The sequence below is a fragment of the Pinus tabuliformis genome, chromosome 2_2, assembly GCF_031772625.1.
Source record: "Pinus tabuliformis cultivar Carrire ecotype Pingquan chromosome 2_2, CPIR1, whole genome shotgun sequence".
Classification (NCBI taxonomy): Eukaryota; Viridiplantae; Streptophyta; class Pinopsida; order Pinales; family Pinaceae; genus Pinus; species Pinus tabuliformis.
Window position 1 is genome coordinate 706,682,578 of NC_142300.1, and position 23,376 is coordinate 706,705,953.

The 23,376-nt window shown below is 36.1% G+C and overlaps 1 pseudogene; it reads right to left on the bottom strand.

The window, feature by feature from the left end:
• Window positions 1-12,556: 12,556 nt before the first annotated feature.
• Window positions 12,557-23,106, bottom strand: LOC149194625 (uncharacterized; annotated as a pseudogene).
• Window positions 23,107-23,376: the final 270 nt, after the last annotated feature.

The window sequence follows — 23,376 nt, forward strand, 5'->3', positions numbered from 1 at the left end:
TCCAATAAATTGTATATGCTTTCCCATGAAGCTTTTCCCAGGTCGACGCAGGTAGTATCACGTATCAAGACCTTCTTTACTAGTTCCTCTTTGGTTAAGACTGGAATCTTTACTTTCTTTGATTTCTTCGACATCTCTGTTGAATTGATGAATTCAAACTTGCTCTACAAAAGAACAGATGGCCATAACAGAGGAGAAAATCCATTCCAAGATAATGCACGATACATAAGATTAATAGCAATTAAGCACAATAAGTGATATGAATTTGATATATTATGTTACGATGGATGAAATCCTCGAAGGAGTCAACCGTAACTTCTTTATTAATGATTTCGGCAACTACCAATCATGATCATTAATTTCCATAATGATGTGTCACATCACACATATTAATAATGGTTCTTTAAAGTAAATATCGTGACTTTCCCAATCAACGATTAGCAATAATCGTATATCACAAATCGCTAGGCCCAACTTTATGCTTTAGCCATTTCCTTCGTATAGCTCTGATTGTGATAAAGAGTGAGTTGTCATAGGGAGACGGGATAATCTTTAAGAAATCAATAAATCATTTATTTCTCATTTACTAATGATTTATGCTCTTAAAACCCGCAAGCATTCGTTTAATCGTATTATTTCCACTTTATTGAAAAGCGTGCCTTTATTTATGATGATGAAATCATATCGGCGAATCTCAAATGGGAATTCGTTATGTGTTTTGGGACCTTACCGATGCGTGATTGCAATCGGCTTGTCGCATCGGCAGAGTTGTATGACCCCATGGAATGTTTCCTTAAGAAATTTGTGATATGCGCTTTCCGATTGTGTTATCGCATTGGGGAATGCCAAAGGAAACATTAAGTCCATCTTTTAGCCAAAGGATGTGTGCAATGCGATATGTTTCATTTATAGTTTATCTTATGACAAGGTTTTTTTTCACATTTACATTGGATCGGACCTCATCATGAGGATTTTCATGTATCATATGGATTTTTTGCAAAATGCGATTGTTGTTCAAGTTATCCTAATAGAATAAAGACTTATTATTTAGAACTATTGATTTTAGCTAAGTTTATTAAAAAAGGGACCCATTTCTTGTTAAAAAATTTATATAAAAATTTTGAAATGGGGAGGGTTGTTGTATAGCACAACAGGTTTCTAATATTTTTCCCTTGGGTTTATTAATTCCCAATGGTTTATAATATCAAATTATTGGTTTTCTTCCTTCTTCAACTTTTTAATATTAATAATTCCTTGGGTTTATAATCCCTTGAGGTTTTATTGTTAATCCCTTGGGTTTATTATCTGTTTGGGTGTATTATATCAATCCCTTGGGTTTATATTATTAGTCCCTTTTGTTTAATAATATTGCCTTAGGTTGATAGTCGCTTGGGGTTTTAGTATTAATCCCTTGGGTTTATAATATCAATCACTTGGGTTTATTATCCCGAGTCAAACATGGTTTATTATAATGTTGACCATGGCCCAACATGGAATTGTGATAGGAATTGTCTCAATATGTAAATCAATGATGGTCGATCATGTTTATTTTAATGTTTATAATATTAGTCCCTTGGATTTAATATTATTCCCTTGGGTTCATAATCCCTTGGGGTCTTAGTATTAATCGCTTCATTTTATTATTCCTTTGGGTTTCTCATATTAATCCCAAGGGTTTATTATTCCCTTAGGTTTATAATATCGATCATGGTAAACCATGGTTGATTCTCGCATTCTGACAATGATTGTCTCACCATCAAACTAAATCATGTTTATTTTGATGTTTGTAGTATTTACATTTGGGTTTACCATTGTTGGGTTTATAGTATTAGGCCCTTCGGTTTAATATTATTCCATTGGGTTCATAATCCCTTGGGCTTTTAGTATTAATCCCTTGGGTTTATTGTTCATTGGGGTTTTAGTATTAATCCCTTGGGTTTATTGTTCATTTGGGTTTATAATATCAATCCCTTAGGTTCATTATTGTGTTTGATTTATAATATCAATCATTGTAAACCATTGCCAAACATAGCCAAACATGGTCAATCATGGTTGAATGTCGCATTGTGAGAAGATTTGTCTCACCATCAAAATAAACCATGTTTGTTTTAGTGTTTGTAGTATTTATATTTGGGTTTACCAATGTTGGGTTTATAATATTAGTCCCATGATTCAATGTTGTTGGGTCTATAGTATTAGGCCCTTCAGTTTAATATTATTCCATTGGGTTCATAATCCCTTGGGCTTTTAGTATTAATCCCTTGGGTTTATTGTTGATTGGGGTTTTAGTATTAATCCCTCGGGTTTATTGTTCATTGGGGTTTTATTATTAGTCCATTGGGTTTATTGTTCATTTGGGTTTATAATATCAATCCCTTGGGTTCATTATTGTGTTTGGTTTATAATATCAATCATTGTAAACCATTATCAATCATAGCCAAACATGGTCAACCATGGTTGAATGTCCCATTGTGACAAGAATTGTCTCACCATCAAAATAAACCATGTTCATTTTAGTGTTTGTAGTATTTATATTAGTCCCATGGGTTTAATATTATTTCCTTGGGGCCCTTGGGGTTTTAGTATTTTCCCTTTGTTTATTATTCCTTTAGATTTATAATATCAATCCCTTGGGTTTATTATTCCCTTAGGTTTATAATATCGATCATGGTAAACCATTGTCAATCATAGCCAACCATGCTTGAATGTCACATTGTGACAAGGATTGTGTCACCATGAAAGTAAATAATAATCCCTTGGGTTTATTGTTCCTTTGGGTTTATTATATCAATGCCTTGGGTTTATTATTCGCTTGGGTTTATATTATTAGTCCCTTTTGTTTAATAGTATTCCCTTTGGTTCATAATCCCTTGGGGTTTTAGTATTAATCCCTTGGGTTTATAATATCAATCGCTTGGGTTTATTATTCGTGAGTCAAACATGGTTTATTATGATGTCGACCATGGTCCAACATGGAATTGTCATAAGGATTGTCTCAATATGAATAATTCCTTGGGTTCATAATCCCTTGAGGTTTTTTTGTGTTAATCCCTTGGGTTTATTATTCCTTTGGGTTTATTATATCAATCCCTTGGGTTCATTATTCCCTTGGGTTTATATTATTAGTCCCTTTTGTTTAATAATATTGCCTTAGGTTCATAATCCCTTGGGGTTTTAGTATTAATCCCTTGGGTTTTATAATATCAATCGCTTGGGTTTATTATTCCCGAGTCAAACATGGTTTAGTATAATGTCGACCATGGCCCAACATGGAATTGTGATAGGAATTATCTCAATATGTAATTCAATGATGGTCGATGATGTGTATTTTAATGTTTATAATATTAGTCCCTTGGATTTAATATTATTCCCTTGGGTTCATAATCCCTTGGGGTCTTAGTATTAATCCCTTCATTTTATTATTCCTTTGGGTTTTTCATATTAATCCCTTGGGTTTATTATTCCCTTTGGTTTATAATATCGATCATGGTAAACCATTGTCAATCATAGCCAACCATGCTTGAATGTCACATTGTGACAAGGATTGTCTCACCATGAAAATAAATAATAATCCCTTGGGTTTATTATTCCTTTGGGTTTATTATATCAATCCCTTGGGTTTATTATTCCCTTGGGTTTATATTATTAGTCCCTTTTGTTTAATAGTATTCGCTTTGGTTCATAATCCCTTCGGGTTTTAAGTATTAATCCCTTGGGTTTATAATATGAATCGCTTGGGTTTATTATTCCTGAGTCAAACATGGTTTATTATGATGTCAACCATGGTCCAACATGGAATTGTCATAAGGATTGTCTCAATATGAAAATCAATGATGGTCCATCATGTTTATTTCAATGTTTATAATATTTGTCTTAGGGTTTATATACGTTGGGTTTATAATATTGGTCCCTTGGGTTTAATATTTCTTTCAAAAAAAGAAATGTTTAAATAAATCTCTTTCTAGCTGTAGGGAAATTGTGCTTAAGACATTAATTAATATTATTTACTATCACTTATTTGTCACTTAAATATATGTTGTGTCTTTAAATGAAGGACCTAGAAACTTGGTCTTTAACGCTTAGTACATGTATGACCAAAACATCTCAGACCATCTCAATCGCAATCACAATCAGTCACAATCGCAATCAGCCCTTTATACAGGAAATGAAATGCAACACGGATCGGCGCTGCGATGGAGGCGTTTTTTGGTATTAGGGTTTCAGAAGACCACACCGCCGCAGCCCCTGAAGGTTTACTCTGCTCTCGAACGGCCAGAAGCCGGTACGCTGGTTACTCATCGCCTGAAGCTTCCCTCTCGCCCTGGGTTGGATTCACTGAAGGGAAGGATTTAAATGATTCAAACTACAGCAAACAGAGACCGGCATATTTCCCTTTCTTCTGGGCGCAGACCGATTACCTCAGGGCGGCACCAGCCTCTCATCCAGAGGTTTTCACTCTAATTCAACCGATCTTCACCCAGCCTTGTCTAGATGCGTTCCCCTCCGTGATCACACTGCTCAAGCATGGCAGATCCGTTTGCGTCTATGAAAAACAGAGGCGCATAGTTCCCATGCCCCATTTTGGCAAGACGCGGTTCCGATCGGATGAGCTAGGGTCGATTTCAAAGGACAGGGTCGAAGATCGAGTTTGGGGGTGGAATATGGACCTGGATCCTCAATGTTTAGAGGTTTCTCTGCTCTCGGTTGCGCAGATCTGGGCCTTTCTCACCCTGACGCGGATTTTCAACAGAGGAATCACAGATCCCTTTGCAGCAGATCCGCGTTGGAGCAAAAAATACCTCAGGCAGAAGACTTCCTCTCACCTGCGGCCTCCTTTGCGTCAAGAGCTGGAAGATGCAAAAGACTCTGGCCCCGTGCTGCTCCAGAAATCTTGTGAAAATTCCTGTGCCCCCTTTCATATTCAAATAGCACAGATATCTGGCAAAACCATTCTGCAATGGGTAAACCCTACAGATCTGGTGCAGAACCTCAAAGCAAATCTGGAGCTCAAACTGGGGATCCCCTCAGCCCTTCAGAGACTTATTTTCCAAGGTAAACAGCTCGAAGATCCTCTTCCTCTCTCTTTTTACAGCATACAAAGCAACAGTTCTTTAGTGTTTTCCTTTCGCTTGAGAGGTGGAGCTGCAGGGCAATCCTCTTCTGCTCCTCCAAACTCCTACAAAGACGCAGTCCGCTCTGAGATTCCCGCAACCCCGGAACTTCCCAAACCCAAACCTTTTTTGGTTGACAAATTGGAGGAAGTTCCCTCGGTTGAGATCTCCTTCTCTGATCTAGCAGACGAAACCCAAAAATTTGCTGAAAGGGCCATCATCTACAGATTCAATGGGCTCTGGCCACGCTCAAAGGATCTTTATGACTGGATCAAGGACAACTGGACCGACCGTTGCAAGGTGTATTTCTGTGCAAAGGGATATTTTATAGTATTGTTCGATAACCTCGAGCACTACGAAAATGCATTAGAAGAAGGCCCTTGGTTCATGGGTTCAGCAGGTCTCTTCTTAACTCCATGGTTTCCAGACTTTGACCCAGCTTCAGCAGCTATCACTAAAGCTCCTGTATGGATCAAACTTCCAAATCTCCCAATACACCTGTGGCGCACAGAAGTATACAGGCTAATAGGCAATACCTTGGGTTGCTTTTTAATGGGAGATTACAATAGGGAACGGCAAGGCCTCTATACATATGCTAGAGTATGTGTGGAGCTTGACTTAAGCAAGGGATTGCCAGAGTATATCAATCTCAAGATCAATGACTTTGTCTGGACCCAGTTTCTAGAGTACGAAAACACTGCCTTCCGATGCCGCCATTGTCACCTAACAGGGCACCTGCATAACTCCTGCCCTTCGCTGACAGCAAGAACGAAAAAAGGCATCTTCGCAAAATCCAAGCCCAAGCGTTGGGCTCCCTGTCCACCACCGCCAGCTGGGAGCTCTAGTCCCCCAAGTATGGAGAAGGAGGAAAGCGATTCAAAACCAGAACAGGTGCCTCAGCCGATGGTAACGCCCACGAACACTATGGGGCACATCCATGTTACAGCAAGCTCCCAGAAACGAGCCCATGAGACTTCATCCTCTGAATCAGAGAAGGAGTTCCCGAAGATAGAAAATTCCAGTCTCCAAGTGGTTCTAGCTCATTCTCCCCAAGATGGCTGGACAAAAGTCAACAAAAAGAAAGGGAAAAAACATTGTGTTGTAGTCACTGACCCTCTGGGGTAAAAGCCTGTTAGTCAGTCTTTGCTCTCAAATTTTTGATGTAGCGCTAAGTTTGTATCTTCCTCCGGGACCGAGGTTGATGAATCCATCATTTCTGGTCTGTCGGTCTTTTGCTTTTCCTGTTTGTACTATATTTTTCTTAATAGATTTAGTCTTTACTGAGAAAAAAAAAAAAATCAGCCCTTTATACACCCTTAATAATATTGGATTTATATATAAATCCTTTGTATCTGCACTTTTGAAAATATAACATAAAATGTGCTTTTCCCACTTTTAATATTGTTAGCACGACTATCGATGGATACCCCTCATCGCAATCGGCAATTGGCGTTTCCCCATATATATACACATTATATCGTTGATATGACGGACCCACCACAGTCATGAAACGTAATACATACGCTTTCAGGTCTGGCTTACCCATATCGCAATCGACAATCATTTCTATTATAATCTCTTTATAATTGAAATATATAAAATGTGCAATCATAAAAATACTTTTCGACATGCCGGACCTAACGAGACTTACAACCATAATGAATATACCTTTCGGGTCCGGCCCGCGATCGCAAATCACAATTGTTGATCATTGAATGCACCAACATACGTATTCAACGTTTTACGGAGCCGTCGGGCTGTTAAAACATAACGTAAATATGTTTCGGGTCTGGCTTACCCATATCGCAATCGGCAATCATTGAATGCACCAACATACGTATTCAGCGCCTTGCGGACCCGTCAGGCTTTTAAACATAACGTAAATATGTTTCAGGTCCGCCACCATTAATCGCAATCGGAAATCTTTAAATATGTACATACATATACTATACCTGCTGCACTTTTGTGATTGTGATTTATTTGCATTATATATATATATATATATATATATATATATATATATATATATATATATATATATATATATATATATATATATATATAAGGGGACCACTCCATATAACTTCTTATATTATGAGTTGATTTAATTCTTGCCTATATCGGGGTCGATTCTTTTACACCTCTTTCTTTTGCCATTTCAATGTATAATAAACAAAATACTTCATTTCCCTTAGACTCTATAGATGTAAAGAAAATAATAATAATATAAACTCCTAATAATATTGATTATATTATTATTATAATAGTAATTATATTTGTATATTATTATAAAATATAATAATAATATAATATTATTATAATATTATAATCTATTATTATTATTATTATTTATAATTTTATATTATTAGATTATTTAAATAATATAATGATAATCTAATATTATTATGGGCTATTCTTATTATTAATTAATATATATGAGTTTATATAATTATAGTTATTTATATAGTTATTAATAATCTTAAATCTGTTTGATAATATTGATATAGTTATTAAGAATCCTAAATACTGATAATAATTAAGCCTATGTATACAAACCCTAAAATAAATATTAAAAATACTAGAGCCTAAGAATAATAATAATAATAATAATAATTACTAATATTATTATGAGTTTATATTATTATAATAATATTAATATAATAATCATAAATATATAATAATATAGTTGCTATTATTTATATAGTTATTAATTATCATAAATAATAAATAATTGGTCTTTTGTGTTTTTATTATAATAATATTAATTATATTATTATAATAATAATAATTATATTTGTATATTATTATTATAATATTATAATCAAATATTATTATGAGCTATTCTTATTATTAATTAATATATATTACGAGTTTATATAATTATTATAATATTAATATAATATTTATACAAATATATATAAATAATCTTGTTGTTAATATTTATATAGTTATTAATAATCCTAAATACCCATAATAATTATTAATGTGGTTGATATAAGCCTATTCCCATATATCAACTACATTGGAAAATGTGGTTGACATATATGCTTGATATACGCTTATCAGCCTATATCAACCATATTTACCTTGGTAAATATGGATGTGCTAGTATTATTATTATTAGTGTTGTTATCATTATTATTATTGTCAACTCTATTATTATTATTATTATTATTATTATTATTATTATTATTGTCAACTCTATTATTCTTATTATTATTATTCTTATCAAGAGATGTAGCTTCATCACCTTTAATAACGGAGGGAATTTTAAATAGAGTATATATAGGACAAAAAAAAAGTTTTAGCTATAAAAACTTAATTTTTCATGATATATAAATATTTTTTTTAAATGATATATAATATTTACATAGTTGACATTAAAATATTTAACATAATATGTACAGCCAAATTAAAATGATTTTATTATTATTAACGTATTTTTGAGTATGTGTCAATATTAATATGTATTAAAGTATTTTATTGGTAACCCACCTTGAATATTTTTTTAAAATACAACATTAAAATATTTTATTTTAACAATTTTTTTCTATATATAGATATATATGAAGTTGATATCCACATAAATTAGTTAACGTTTATCTCCAAATAGTTTATTTAAATCTCTTGTTGAAATATTTTTGAAAAGTATAAGATTTAAATATCTTACGGTCACACTTTTTTATTGCAGCATATACAATTTTTTTATTATACTTGAAATTCTTATTCTATGTTAGATCTAAGAATTTTTTGATCCATAATGTAGATAAATGTCTTTTGGATTAATCACATTATTAGGATTTCGTGGTTGAACCAACTAATGTAGTCCATCCTCACAACAAGGTGAAAAATCAAGGACAAGGTGAAAAATAATAGATCTTTAGGAATAAATAGCATGAATACATCGTTTATTTATTCCTAAAGATCGATTGGTTTTTCACCTTGTTCTGAGGATGGACCATATTAGCCATCCTCAGGAGAAGTGAAAAATCAATTGATCTTTGGGAATAAATAGCATGGATGATCATTCATTTTTTCACCTTGTCCTGAGGATGGACCACATTAGTTGGTTTTAAATGTCGACCAAACCAAAGCCTAATAATGTGATTAATCCGAAAGACATTTTTAGGACACAACTTTTATTTTTTATTTTTATTTTTATTTTTATTTCTAAAATGAACTAACCGAAGGACAAACTTATATATATGTGTGTGTGTGTGTGTGAGAATTTGATATCCACCTAAATCAGTTAAGTCTTAGCATATTCATTTTTTATTATAGCCGACATTATTTTTCTATTTAGAACATAATTTTATTGGTTTTTATTTTTTTTTTATTATAGGTGACATTATTTTTCTATTTAGAACATAATTTTATTTTTTATTTTTATTTTAAAGAGAAACGGACATACATATAGACTTACACATCTCTCATACTTTGATGTAAAATGAGCCTCTCCACTCAATGATAAAATAAAAATATTATTATAAAAACTTTATTACTATTAAAATCAAATATATATATATATATATATATATATATATATATATATTTTTATTTTAAATATATATATATATTTTTAATGCAATAAAATTATATATATATATATATATATATAATCTTGCTATATATCAACCTAGCTAATTGACATAAAATATTAGAATTTAAAAAATAATATTAATTATAATATTAAAAAATAATATTAGACATGCATTATATAAATCACATTTAAACAATAAATTCCTATCTATCTTTCTTGAAAATAAAATAATAACAAAAAGGTTTTTGTTAATCATCCATTTTAAGTATATTTTTCAAATAACATATAAATGAATTCTTATTATTATTTTCAACTACTTTTTAAATATATATATATAATTTTTTTCAAATTAATATTTTTTTAAATAGTTAATATATAATTAGTATAGATTTATTCCAAACCAAAATTTTCAAAATGTTAAAATTTTTATATAATATATTGAATTTTATATATATATATATATAAATTTTTGGGATATTTTATGGTTTTAAATTTAATATGTATAACATACTTTCTATATATAGAATATTAAAAAAAAAAGAGAGATTATTGTAAGAATTTAATTTTTATGTTTTTATTTACTCATTCTAAACATAAAGTTAAGAAATGGTATGCTTCTATGCAATTTATTGTAACTATCATATGTTTATATGTTTATTAACTAAATTTAAATATGAATTTTTATATGTTTATTAACTAAATTTAAATATGAATTGCACTTGAAAATCTACCCTAATTTATTATGGATTTTCGAGCAAGGCACATTGTCTCTAAAATTCCTACCACCAAAATCCAGGTCTAGATTAGCAACAAGGATTCTCAAGGAAATCTTCAACCATTTGGAGACCTGCAGGAAGTTGTCTTCCAAAAGCTGTCATAAATCTAAAGTTTCAGGTGCATTCCAATCAAAATGGGGATTCCATTCAATACATGAGAGATCACGCTTTAATCAACAAATTTTTGGGCATGTGGCCCTAAAAAAACCCTTACCTACTAAACACAAGTGAAAGCCAAAAAATGGATCAAATTGGAGTTATGCAAAAAAAGATTTTGTAATATACTCAATCTAGTAATCTATTTTGGAATTTTTTTGTAAACTATAGCAATAATATTATTTTTATCCTAGATGCAATAATTTTTATTATCAATTATTTCTTGTATAAAAAAAGTATTAAGTAACAACACTGCATATTACATTTGTTAAATTAAATTTACAAACTTTGACAATTAAAAACCCTCAACAAAATGCTTTGTTTTCTTGAATTATAATTAGAGTGATCCCGAATTTTATTGGGATAGAGAATTAAGAGTTTTATTGGGATAGAGAATTAAGGAATTGTTGTTGTTTCGAGAAATCCGATCGTGCTCCCGAGCTTTATTGGGATGCAGAATTAAGAAATTGTTCTTTCTCGCTTTAACCAGGGTTGAAGTCTTGGTCAGACTATATCTTTTCTTTTAAAAAAGTTTGATAGGCCGTTTTATTGATTGTTTATTAATTTTTTTATTTTTAAAAAAAAAGAGACAACGGGGTTGCGCAAAGTTTGATACTCAGTTTTATTAATTGTATAATAAACAGTAAAGATACAATGTATACAATGTCATTGTTCGGGAATCTCAACATAAAGTAAAAAGAACAAATTCTTCGCAACAGAAATTATTCTTGAATTTTGTATATTCTCCATCTTTAATTAGTTTTCATTCAATTTTATAAAATACTTTGTTAAGCCTTTATTTTCCTAATTATGTTTATATCTTATAATTTTTTTGTTCTGCATGTGTGATGTTAATGTTTCAAATGAAAAGTAAAAGTTTATAATAAAATTATTTTTTATTATTTGTGTGTTGAATTTGATATTTTGTTGAATTTAAGTTGTTGTGATCTATATCTAGTTTATAAGGAAGAGTTTTTTTTTAAAATCATGTCATAATTTATTTGTCGATAACCAACAAAAGTAGTTTATTTTCAACAAACAAATTACAATGTGATTTTCACCAAAAGCTTTTCTCTATAAATTTAATATTTTATTATTTAAAAAAAAAATATTGATTGTTTATTTTAATTTTTTATATTTAATTTTTTTAAATAAAAAATATACTTTCCCGAAAATATCATGCCCCTTATCCAGGCGAAAAAAAATATTGATAAAGATGGAAATAATATTTCTGAAAAGTAATTTATAATAAAAATATATAAAGTTCAAGAGACATATTTGAGAATAACAAAAAAAATATTTTAGAAAATGATGAATAAGAAAATATTCAAAGAAAATAAATTTAGAATATAGAAGATCTAAATCCATGAAAAACGGAAACAGCTTAAGATACCACTGCTTCCCACATCTCATTAAAAGGAGTATAGAAATCGAAAACATCAAAAAACATGATGGAAATTGAAACTGGCCAAATTCCGGGTTCAATATATAAGCTGTGTATTTCATGCTGCTACCATACGATATAAAAAGGTGTTACAGGGTTGGACTTAGAATGTAAAAATGAAGGTATGAATAAGACATATCCATTTCCATATACAGGATGACTTAAAATTTCCTCCTAATCCTGCTATTCGATTGGAATTTAATACCAGGAATAGCAACATGTTTTTACTTAAATTTCTGAGTAAACAACTCATTAAGAGTCAAAAGGCAGATTTACTAAAAGACAGCAGCACAGTGTCCCACAGCTACGTGCGCATATTCATCATTGCGCCTCTGGCTAATCTACTGATGTGAATGATACCCGAAACGTTACAGAAAGCAAGCTTCTATTCTGCGCTTTAGTATCAGATTTAGATTCTAAAGACTATACATGAACAAGCTCTAAGTAAACTTGGAAGCTACAAAAAGGCAGCAAATTCAGGGGCCCTGCAAAGAAGAAAAGTCTAGGCCAAATGCAACTGCCATCATGCCTATTCATTGCATGTTGTAGATTCCTCGTAATAATAAGGAGACATTTTTCCATCCTAGGGAATTGGCTTGGCCTTCTGTTGCGGAGTGGCCTTCTGCAACATATCTACCACCGTCCTCATTGATGGCCTGTTGATGGGCAGGGAGCTCGTGCATAGGAGTCCTACTTCCAGAACCATCATCATCTCTTCCTTGAAGCAACCCACAAGCTTGGGATCCAGCACTTCCTGCCATCCATTCTTTTTCTCTATTACCCACTTCACAAGATCTTTGTTCTCTCCAAACTCTGAATCTACTGGCCTCCTGCCGGTCATGAGCTCCAAGATCACCACTCCAAAGCTATAGATGTCACTTTTTTCATTCACCTTAAGTGTGTAGGCGTACTCTGCACAATACCATATGTAAAGTTCTCAAATGGGACTTTCGTAGAAAACTATTCAAAAGCTAAAGAAAAGCAATGGTGATATAAGATTGTAAATTTAAAGAAATGAAAGATTGATATAAGACTGATTCCTACTTAATTTATACAAATTTCTCTACAAAACTAATTCAGATTAACATTAAAAAACATCAATATCAAGTTCAGAATGAAGCAATTAGTGCAGAGTTTAATTTCAGGGAAAAACAAGCCTGACAAGAGCTCACAATTCCATTTAATGGAGAAAGGAGCACAAGAAGAGCAAGGTGAGGTATAAATGGCCATCCTTATAAACAGCTTAACTGGATAAAGTAGGCAAAACAAGAAATCCGAATTCAGGAATAAAATGAGAACACAAGCAACCAAACAATTCGCAAGCACAAAATCAAATTATATTGGTCACTTGACCAAGGTCCAGATCAACCTCAAATAAATGGACTAATCACAACAATATGAACCTTGAAGTTAGAAAGAAATCTAGCAAAATTTGGAGAAACACCAAATAGAATTCTCTTAAAGTATGCAACAGAACCAACCTGGAGCTATATAGCCATAAGACCCAGCAATTGCAGACATATAATCAACCCCCATGCCACAGCTCTGTAGAATTTTCGCGAGACCGAAATCTGCAACATGAGCGCCATAATCCTCATCCAGCAGAATATTATTGGATTTAACGTCTCTGTGGACAATGGATGGCTCGCAATCATGATGAAGATATGCCAAACCCTGAGCAGCTCCAAGGACAATCTTGTATCTTATGGGCCAGTCAAGAACACTAGACTTAGGCCCATGAAGTAGATCCCCCAAACTCCCGTTAGGCATGTACTCATAGACCAACAGATTGGATTCCCTATTACTACAACAGCACCATAGCTTCACGATGTTCTTATGCCTGATCTTTCCCAGTATGTCCACCTCTGCCTTGAAACCATTATCATTGGAAGCATCACCTTTACTACTTCTCGAAAGCCTCTTAATGGCCACTGTCTCCCCATTGCTCAGCGTGGCCTTGTAAACCTTACCAGCTCCGCCGCTCCCAATAACATTATCTTCATCGAAGCAATCCAGAATCTCATTTTTACTGAACCTCAACCTGTGAAATGAAGTCAGCATCCAGGAAGATTTGTCAACGGACTTTTTCCTCTTTGTATTTGCAAAGCTTCAGTACCTTCTGTAAAACAAGGCAAGCCCAAGGACAAAAATAATGGGAGACAAAGCAAACAAACAACGAAGCAGCCACCACCATTTCTGCTGCTTAGCTTTTTCACTGCTTTCTTCAGAACATGACTTCATGCCGTTAAAGCTCTCGCGGCTACACAACTCGAGATTTCCCAAAAAACTCTCTGCATACACCAGATTCTCAAACGCCGAAGGAACCTCGCCGGACAAACGATTGTCCGAGACATTAAAATAATTCAGCTTCAGATGTTGAAAATGTAATTTCAATTGCGCAATAGTTGAGCCGTGCAGCAGCATTAAGACAATAACCGTGCGTTTCACCAAGGATCGGGGCACAAGACATCGCCGATGAGCGATCACCGATATCGCATCGGTGAGTCGCAATGGAGGACTTACAAAGAGGTATGGGCTCTTATATCTTGCGATGAGCGATCGTCGATATCGCGTCGGCATGTTGCATCGGTGCTCTCAAAAGGCGGCAGGGCCTTTCACACACATATATATATTTGCGATCCGATGAGCTGGACCCGATGGGTATTCAACATTTTATTCCATAATGTTTCAGTTCTGCCAGCGACCTTTTTTTCCCGTGTTTTTTAATGTTTTCCAAGCATAAGTCAAAATATATCACATCGGCGGATATCGCATCAGCATTTCGCTATCGGGATAGCCAAAGGGACGGGGCCTTTACATATGACATGCATCCGACCCGATGGGACGGACCCGATAGCATTATAAATAATTTCTGATAAATTTTCAGCGTTTTTGCGTGTATTTTCAAATATAAAGAAACAGAGGATTGGCCGGCTTAAGATATGCAATGCGACCCGATGAGGCGGACCCGATAGAGAAGATATATATGTGTGGACCTTTGATATTCAAAATAGTGAGGTGGGCGATATTGTTCAATGGCGCGGAGCTGGTTAAAGCATGGAGCAGTACAGCAGTAGGCGACTGCATTCAATACACAGTATGGCCGAGAAGGAAGCAGGTTGCGATCCAACTCTTGCACATTGAATTCTCAGCTACCGCAGTTAAAGTGCAGCTCAGCCAAGGACGAGAAGGACAACCTCGAGCAGTTCACAGCATGGGACTCCATTTTTGTTCATTAAATCATTCAGATTTTGTATGTAATTATTTTTTTTGTGTGTGGTTGTCTGTTGAAGTATAGGTAGGTAGAAGCGCAACAGCGCATGTGAATGAAATTTTATTGTTGAACATGAAATGTAATACGCAGCAGCGTAGTATACACAATGTAATGGGAAAGGAATGAATAGAGTAGCACTGCGCATTGTTTTTTGTGAATCCCTCTGAGTGAAAGAGGATGAATTTTGTATCAGGAATTTTATTTTAATGAATACAAAGCCTTTTATGTGTGTGTAACGCTCTATTCTCATAAATAAATTAAAGCTTCCCTGTGCTAAGATCCTGAAGAGAAACAGAGCATTGTCTCTGTGTTCAGTTTATTTTGTTTTTGGGATTTTAACAGAAAAATCCCCAACAGTGGTATCAGAGCTGATCCAGGCTCTTTGAAGGGTTCAAAGAAGCTGAAGGAAGGTTCCTTTTGTTGCAGCAGTAAATCCTCTCCAGCAAAGTGAAGCCTCAGGCAAAAGAATCCAGGTATTCCTCAAAGTTTTTTTGTGTAGCTGCTGAAGAAACAATCAGTATTTCAAATACACAGTCAAATATTTGAAGCATAGTTTAGAGTGCAAGGAATGGCCAGCACCAGCACTAGTATGAGTATGTTTAATACCCAGCTCCCACAGTTTAATGGGAAAAACTATGACTATTGGGCAATAACCATGAGAGCCCTATTTGCCTCACAAGATTTATGGGAACTTGTTGAATATGGGTTTGAAGAACCAGCAAATGAAAATGAGTTTAACAGCTTAACTCAGGCAGAAAAAGATCTATTGAAGAGCAATAGGAAGAAGGATTCAAAAGCCCTTGTATTTTTGTATCAAGCACTGGACCAGAGTGTGTTTCCAAGGATAGCAGCAGCCAAGACATCCAAAGAAGCATGGCAAACTCTCAAGACAGCCTATCAAGGCATGGAGAGAGTGAAGACAACAAAACTACAGTTGCTGAGGAAAGATTTTGAGAATCTGTGCATGAAGGAGTTAGACAATATTGACTCATTCTTCACACATGTGATTGGTCTGGTCACACAGATAAGGACTGATGGAGATACTCTTGAAAAAAGGAGGAATGTGGAGAAAATATTGAGAGTCCTACCCTCAAGGTTCCATGTGATAGTCACCACCATAGAAGAAACAAAGGATCTCTCAAACTTTTCAGTTGATGAACTTCATGCATCACTCATAACTCATGAGCAGAGGTTGAGTAGAAATGAAAACTCATCTCTAGAGCAAGCCTTCAAGACCCAGATGTCCTTTGGAATAGGAAGAGGTCAAGGCAGAGGAAACAAGAGAGGAAGAGGCAGAAGCCAAAACAGAGGTGGAAGGAACAGTGCAGCAAATGCTCAAGGGAGAGGCAGTAATCCAAATCAGAACCAAGGCCAAGGCAGCAGCCAACAAAGAGGACAACATCATGCTTAAAGACAAAGGTATGAAAAATCCAATGTCCAATGTTATTACTGTAAAAAATATGGGCACTATGCCAGTGAATGTAGGAAGAAGCAGCATGATATGAGTAATAGATCCAATGCAAATATCACTAGAGAAAATATCAGCCAAGATAATGTACTTTTAGCTTGTAATATGGTTGAAACAAACAGTGAAGACATATGGTTTCTAGATTCCGGTTGCAGTAACCATATGACAGGAAACATAGCTTTGTTTTCTGCTTTAGATCAAAGTGTGAAGTCACAAGTCACACTTGGGACTGATAGCAAAATTTCTGTTATGGGTAAAGGAGAAGTTAGAATATTTACAAAGAAAGGTGAAAAGAAAACCATAGCAGATGTCTATTATGTTCCTGGAATGAGATGTAACCTCTTGAGTATTGGACAGCTTGTTCAAAAGGGGTACAATGTTTTCTTTGAGAATGATGTATGCACCATCATGGATAGAGCACCCAGCAAACGATGTATTGCTGAAGTGAAGATGACAAGGAACAGAATGTTCCCTCTCAGAATAAGAGCAGATTCGAAAAACAAAGAAGTAATTGCAGCAGTCACCCAAGAGGCTTTCCAAAGTGTGCCAAAGGATGAAACTTGGTTGTGGCACTTGAGATTTGGAGATCTCAACTTTGGAGGTCTTAACTTGTTGAGCAAAAAAGGGATGGTAAGAGGATTACCATTGATAGAGAAACCAGACAACCTTTGTGAAGGTTGTATCTTGGGGAAACAACACAGAGAAAGTTTTCCATCAGGGAAAAGCATAAGGGCAAAAGCACCCTTAGAGACTATCCACTCAGATTTATGTGGACCGATGCGAAATCCATCATTAGCAGGCAGCCAATATTTTCTAACATTTATTGATGATTTCACAAGAAAGACTTGGGTTTATTTCTTGAAGAACAAAAGTGAAGTATTTGAAAATTTTCAAAATTTCAAAGCACTTATGGAAAATCAAAGCAGACTACGCATCAAAGTTTTGAGAACAGACAGAGGAGGTGAGTATATCTCCAAAGAATTCCTATGGTTTTGTAGAGAAAATGGAATACACAAACAGTTTACAGCAAGGTACACTCCGCAGCAAAATGGAGTTGCCAAAAGGAAGAATAGAACAATCATGGATATGGCGAGGAACATGTTGAAGGCAAAGCATTTGCCAAATGATTATTGGGCTGAAGCTGTACATTGTGTAGTATATATTTTGAATAGATGTCCAACAAAAGTAGTCGTGAACAAAGTGCTGGAAGAAGCATGGAGTGGGAGAAAGCAAGGAGTCACCCACATGAAGATTTTTGGATGTGTGGCTTATACACGCATTCCAGATCAACTAAGGAAGAAGTTGGACAACAAAGGGGAGAAATGTATTTTCATTGGATACAGTGAGGAATCCAAAGCTTACAGGTTGTATATCCCATCTACCAAGAAGTTCTTTGTGAGTAGAGACATTCAGTTCATCGAAGAGGAAGCTTGGGATGGAAGCATAGAGAAAATAGTGAATGTTAAAAATTGTTTGTCTCATGATGAAGATGATGAGGAGATGGCTGAAATACATCCACAAACAACAGCGCTAATACAAGGGCAGCAAGAGACACTCTTGAGGATAAATGAGAGTGCTTCTCCAAGCACACCACAAGAAGGAAATTCAAGTGCGTCCTCAAGCACATGCACTCCAAATGAAAGAGGTAAGAAGTTTAGAAATCTAAGTGACTTTTATGATGAAGGTATGAATTCATTATTTGCCTTATATTGTCATGTTGATGACTCTATTCATTTCGAAGATGCAATTAAAGATAAGAAATGGATAGAAGCTATGGATGAGGAAATGAATGCCATAGAAAGAAACAAGACATGGGATTTGGTTGAGCTACCAAAAGGTAAAGAAGTCATTGGAGTTAAATGGGTCTATAAGACCAAAAGTAATGCTGAAGGAAAAATAGAAAGACATAAGGCAACGCTAGTTGTCAAAGGATACAAGCAGCAGTATGGGAGAGACTATGAGAAGACTTTCGCACCGGTTGCAAGAATGGAAACCGTGAGAGCAGTGTTGTCCATAGTAGCACAAAACAAATGGAAAGTTTACCAAATGGACGTGAAGTCAGTATTCCTAAATGGAGTGTTAAAGGAAGAGGTTTACATTGAACAACCTCTAGGCTATGAGAAGAAAGACCAAGAGCACAAAGTGTGCAGATTGAAGAAAGCTCTTTATGGGCTGAAGCAAGCGCCAAGAGCATGGTACAGTAGGATAGAGTCCTATCTACTGGAAAATGAATTTGACAAATGTGAGGGAGAACCCACCGTCTACATCGAAGAAAAGAATGGTAAAATTTTAATTGTAGTATTATATGTTGATGATGTGATTTTTACAGGTAATGATAACTACCTCATTGAAAATTTCAAATCAGTCATGAAAGAAGAATTTGAAATGACTGACATGGGTTTGCTGAGATACTTCTTAGGAATAGAAGTAGATCAAAATGAAAATGGGATTTTTATCTCACAAGCAAAATATGTAAATGAAGTGCTGTGCAGATTTAATATGCAAAAGTGCAAGGCAGCAATCACTCCCACGGTAATGGGATTAAAACTCAGCAAAGATGACAGCAGCAAGGATTTTGATCCTAGCTTGTATAAGAGCATAGTTGGCAGCCTTATGTATTTAACTGCAACTAGGCCTGATATAATGTTTGTTCTTAGTTTGATTTCCAGATTCATGGAGAGGCCAAAAGAGGCACATTGGCAGGCAGCAAAAAGAATTTTGAGGTATGTCAAAGGTACTAAAATGTTTGGAATTTTATATTCTACTTCAGAATGCTCAGATTTAGATGGATACACTGATAGTGATTGGGCTGGAAGTGGAGATGATCGGAAAAGCACATCCGGTTATGTTTTTCACATGGGTTTAGGAGCCATTTCATGGGCTTCTAAGAAACAGCCTATCGTGGCATTGTCTACAGCAGAGGCAAAATATGTGGCAGCTACAGCAGCAACATGTCAAGCAGTTTGGATGAGAAGGATGTTGAGAAGCTTAGGCCTAGAGCAAGCAAAAGCAACAACGATTTTTTGTGACAATAGCTCAGCTATTGCATTATCAAAGAATTCAGTGTTTCATAAGAGAACGAAACACATTGACACAAGGTTTCATTACATCAGAGAATTGGTAAGCAGTGGAGAAATCACTTTACAACATTACAGGACTCAGGAACAGGTTGCAGACATTTTGACAAAGCCATTGGACCAGAAAAGCTTCGAATTTTTGAGGAAATGTTTGGGTATGACTGAATGCCCAGCAGTTGAAATTAAAGGGGAGTGTTGAAAATGTAATTTCAACTGCGCAACAGTTGAGCCGTGCAGCAGCATTAAGACAATAACCGTGCGCTTCACCAAGGATCGGGGCACAAGACATCGCCGATGAGCGATCACCGATATCGCATCGGTGAGTCGCAATGGAGGACTTACAAAGAGGTCTGGGCTTTTATATCTTGCGATGAGCGATCACCGATATCGCGTCGGCGTGTCGCATCAGCGCTCTCAAAAGGGGGCAGGGCCTTTCGCACATATATATATTTGCGATCCGATGAGCCGGACCCGACGGGTATTCAACATTTTATTTCATATTGTTTCAGTTCCGCCAGCGGCCTTTTTCCCGTGTTTTTAATGTTTTTCAGGCATAAGTCAAAATATATCACATCGGCGGATATCGCATCGGTATTTTGCTATCGGGATAGCCAAAGGGACGGGGCCTTTACATATGACATGCATCCGACCCGATGGGACGGACCCAATAGCATTATAAATAATTTCTGATAAATTTTCAGCATTTTTGCGTGTATTTTCAAAAATAAAGAAATAGAGGACTGGCCGGCTTAAGATATGCAATGTGACCCGATGAGGCGGACGCGATAGAGAAGATATATATGTGTGGACCTTTGATATTCAAAATAGTGAGGTGGGCGATATTGTTCAATGGCGCAGAGCTGGTTAAAGAATGGAGCAGTACAGCAGTAGGCGACTGCATTCAATACACAGTATGGCCGAGAAGGAAGTAGGTTGCGATCCAACTCTTGCACATTGAATTCTCAGCTACCGCAGTTAAAGTGCTGCTCAGCCAAGGACGAGAAGGACAGCCTCGAGCAGTTCACAGCATGGGACTCCATTTTTGTTCATTAAATCATTCAGATTTTGTATATAATTGTTTTTTTTGTGTGTGGTTGTCTGTTGAAGTATAGGTAGGTAGAAGCGCAACAGCGCATGTGAATGAAATTGATTATTGTTGAACATGTAATGTAACACTTAGCAGCGTAGTATACACAATGTAATGGGAAATGAATGAATAGAGTAGCACTGTGCATTTTTTTTGGTGAATCCCTCTGAGTGAAAGAGGATGAATTTTGTATCAGGAATTTTATTTTAATGAATACAAAGGCTTTTATGAGTGTGTAACTCTGTTCTCAGAAATAAATTAAAGCTTCCCTGTGCTAAGATCCTAGAGAAAAACAAAGTATTGTCTCTGTGTTGAATTTATTTTGTTTTTGGGATTTTAACAGAAAAATCCCCACATCAGATTCCCGAGCTCGGAAGGAATCGGTCCCGTGAGAAGATTTTCCGACAGGTCCAGATAATTAAACACTGTCAAAGTACCAAGACTTGCAGGTTCGAGCCGGAGAACTGGTTTTTTGCAAGATTGATATCGGACAGTTGCTTGCACGAACTGATTTCAGCAAGAAGCTTTCCACTTAGCTTGTTATTACAAAGGTCCAGCTTTTCGAGCTGTTGCAGCTGCCCCAAGCTGGAAGGCAAAGCGCCGGAGAGTAAATTATCGTTGGCGGTTATCTCGCTGAGGTTCGGCAGCTCGCCGATTTCTGTAGGCAGGCTGCCTGTAAATGCATTGCCGTTAATGCGGAGCTGTGAGAGATTTTTGCCTTTGGCGATTTCGGGAGAAATAAGGCCTTCAAAATTATTGTTCTTGAGCTCCAGAAGTGAGGTGTGAGGAAGTCCCCAGAATGAACTTGGCACCGTGCCATTAAAACTATTGTCTCCTAGCCTAACTCTATTTAAACTCGTGCAGGTTCCCAAGGTTTCAGGTAAATTACCAGTGAACGTGTTGTTGAAAATGTTGAGCATTTCGAGCTTTTTCTTCTTGCACAGGTCCGCAGGAAGGTTTCCGGAAAGCTGGTTATTTGCAATATCCAGTACTTGAAGTTCCGAATTTCTGCCCAGGTTCTCCGGTAAAGTACCGGTTAATCTATTCGTGTAGAGCTTTAACTCGGTGAGGCTCGTAGAGAAACCCAAGCCTGGAGGTATTTCACCAACCAGTTTGTTTCGATACAGATTCAAGGATTCCAGATTCAGTCTGCCCAGCCCAGTAGGAATCGAACCGGTGAGCATATTCGTGGAAACATCGAACCTCTTTAAAGATTTCAAGCCGCCAATGCCCACCGGAATGGGACCTGATAAATTGTTCTGGTAAAGCTCGATCTGTACAACATTTTCCAGCTTAGTGAAGCTCTCGGGAATCAAACCTGAGAACTGGTTAGCCGACAAGTCCAAATTTGTTAGCTCGGCAAGATTGCCTATCGTCTCTGGAATTTCTCCGACGAGACTGCAGTTCTCCAGCAATAGATTTTGCAGCTTCGTCAGTTTCCCGAACTCGGGAGGTAGAGCTCCGGTGAGAGAAGGATTGTAGGCCAAATAAAGCTGCAAAAGATTTGAGAGATTGCCTAAAAATGGCGGAATCGTAGTGTTGAGAAGATTGGACACGAGATTTAAGACTTGCAACTCTGGCAGCTGGCCGAACGAAGGGGGAATCGGACCGCTTAAGTTATCTCCTGAAAGGTCCAGATACTTTAGCCTCGAGAGCTCGGAGATGAACTCCGGGAGTCGGCCGACGATGAGATTCTGCGATAAATCCAAATACTCGAGTTTAGAGCATCTTCTCAAGTCCGCAGGAATCGAACCGTTGACGGAATTATTCGCCAAGGAGAGGTTCTTGAGACCACGGATTCTGCAAACGACGATGGGGAACGGTCCCGCGATGTTCGTGTTTGAAAGATCGAGTCCTTCCACGAATTTTTCACCGGCAGCGCACGCAATTCCCGTCCAATTACACGGAGAATTGTCATTCTCATTCCACTTCTTGAACGCGCCTGACGGATCGTCGAATCCGCGTTTCAATTCCTGCAAAATAAGTACTTCTTGCGAACCGCCAATAGCAAAGCGGCATAATATTATCAGAACCAAAGAGGAAAACAGAAAATGCAGAGAGCTTTCCCGTGACATTTGCTGGTCCATGGCTTCAAATTTTCCCAGCAATGCACAGAAACAAAACTTAGACTTCCTTTCCCTTCCTCGTACCTCTTTCCTCCTCGTGTCTTCTTTCAGTTTCAAAGCTCAAAGCGCAAGCTTCCCTGTTCTGGAAGAGCCCAACTCCATTTTAAGGCCGAAAAGCTCTGCCGTAAAGTTCAAAATAAGGCCGTAACAGTTCATATCTTTCCGTCAGTGAATCCCCGTGTTTCGTTGCGACTCTAACCGCAACTTGCGGGCGCCCGGATGAATTCCTCCGTGTAGAATTATACGGTGACGTAATTGTGCGGGACCTTATGCTGACATGTTCGTGAAGGCTGCGCTGGAACGAAGTGGTTTCCCAG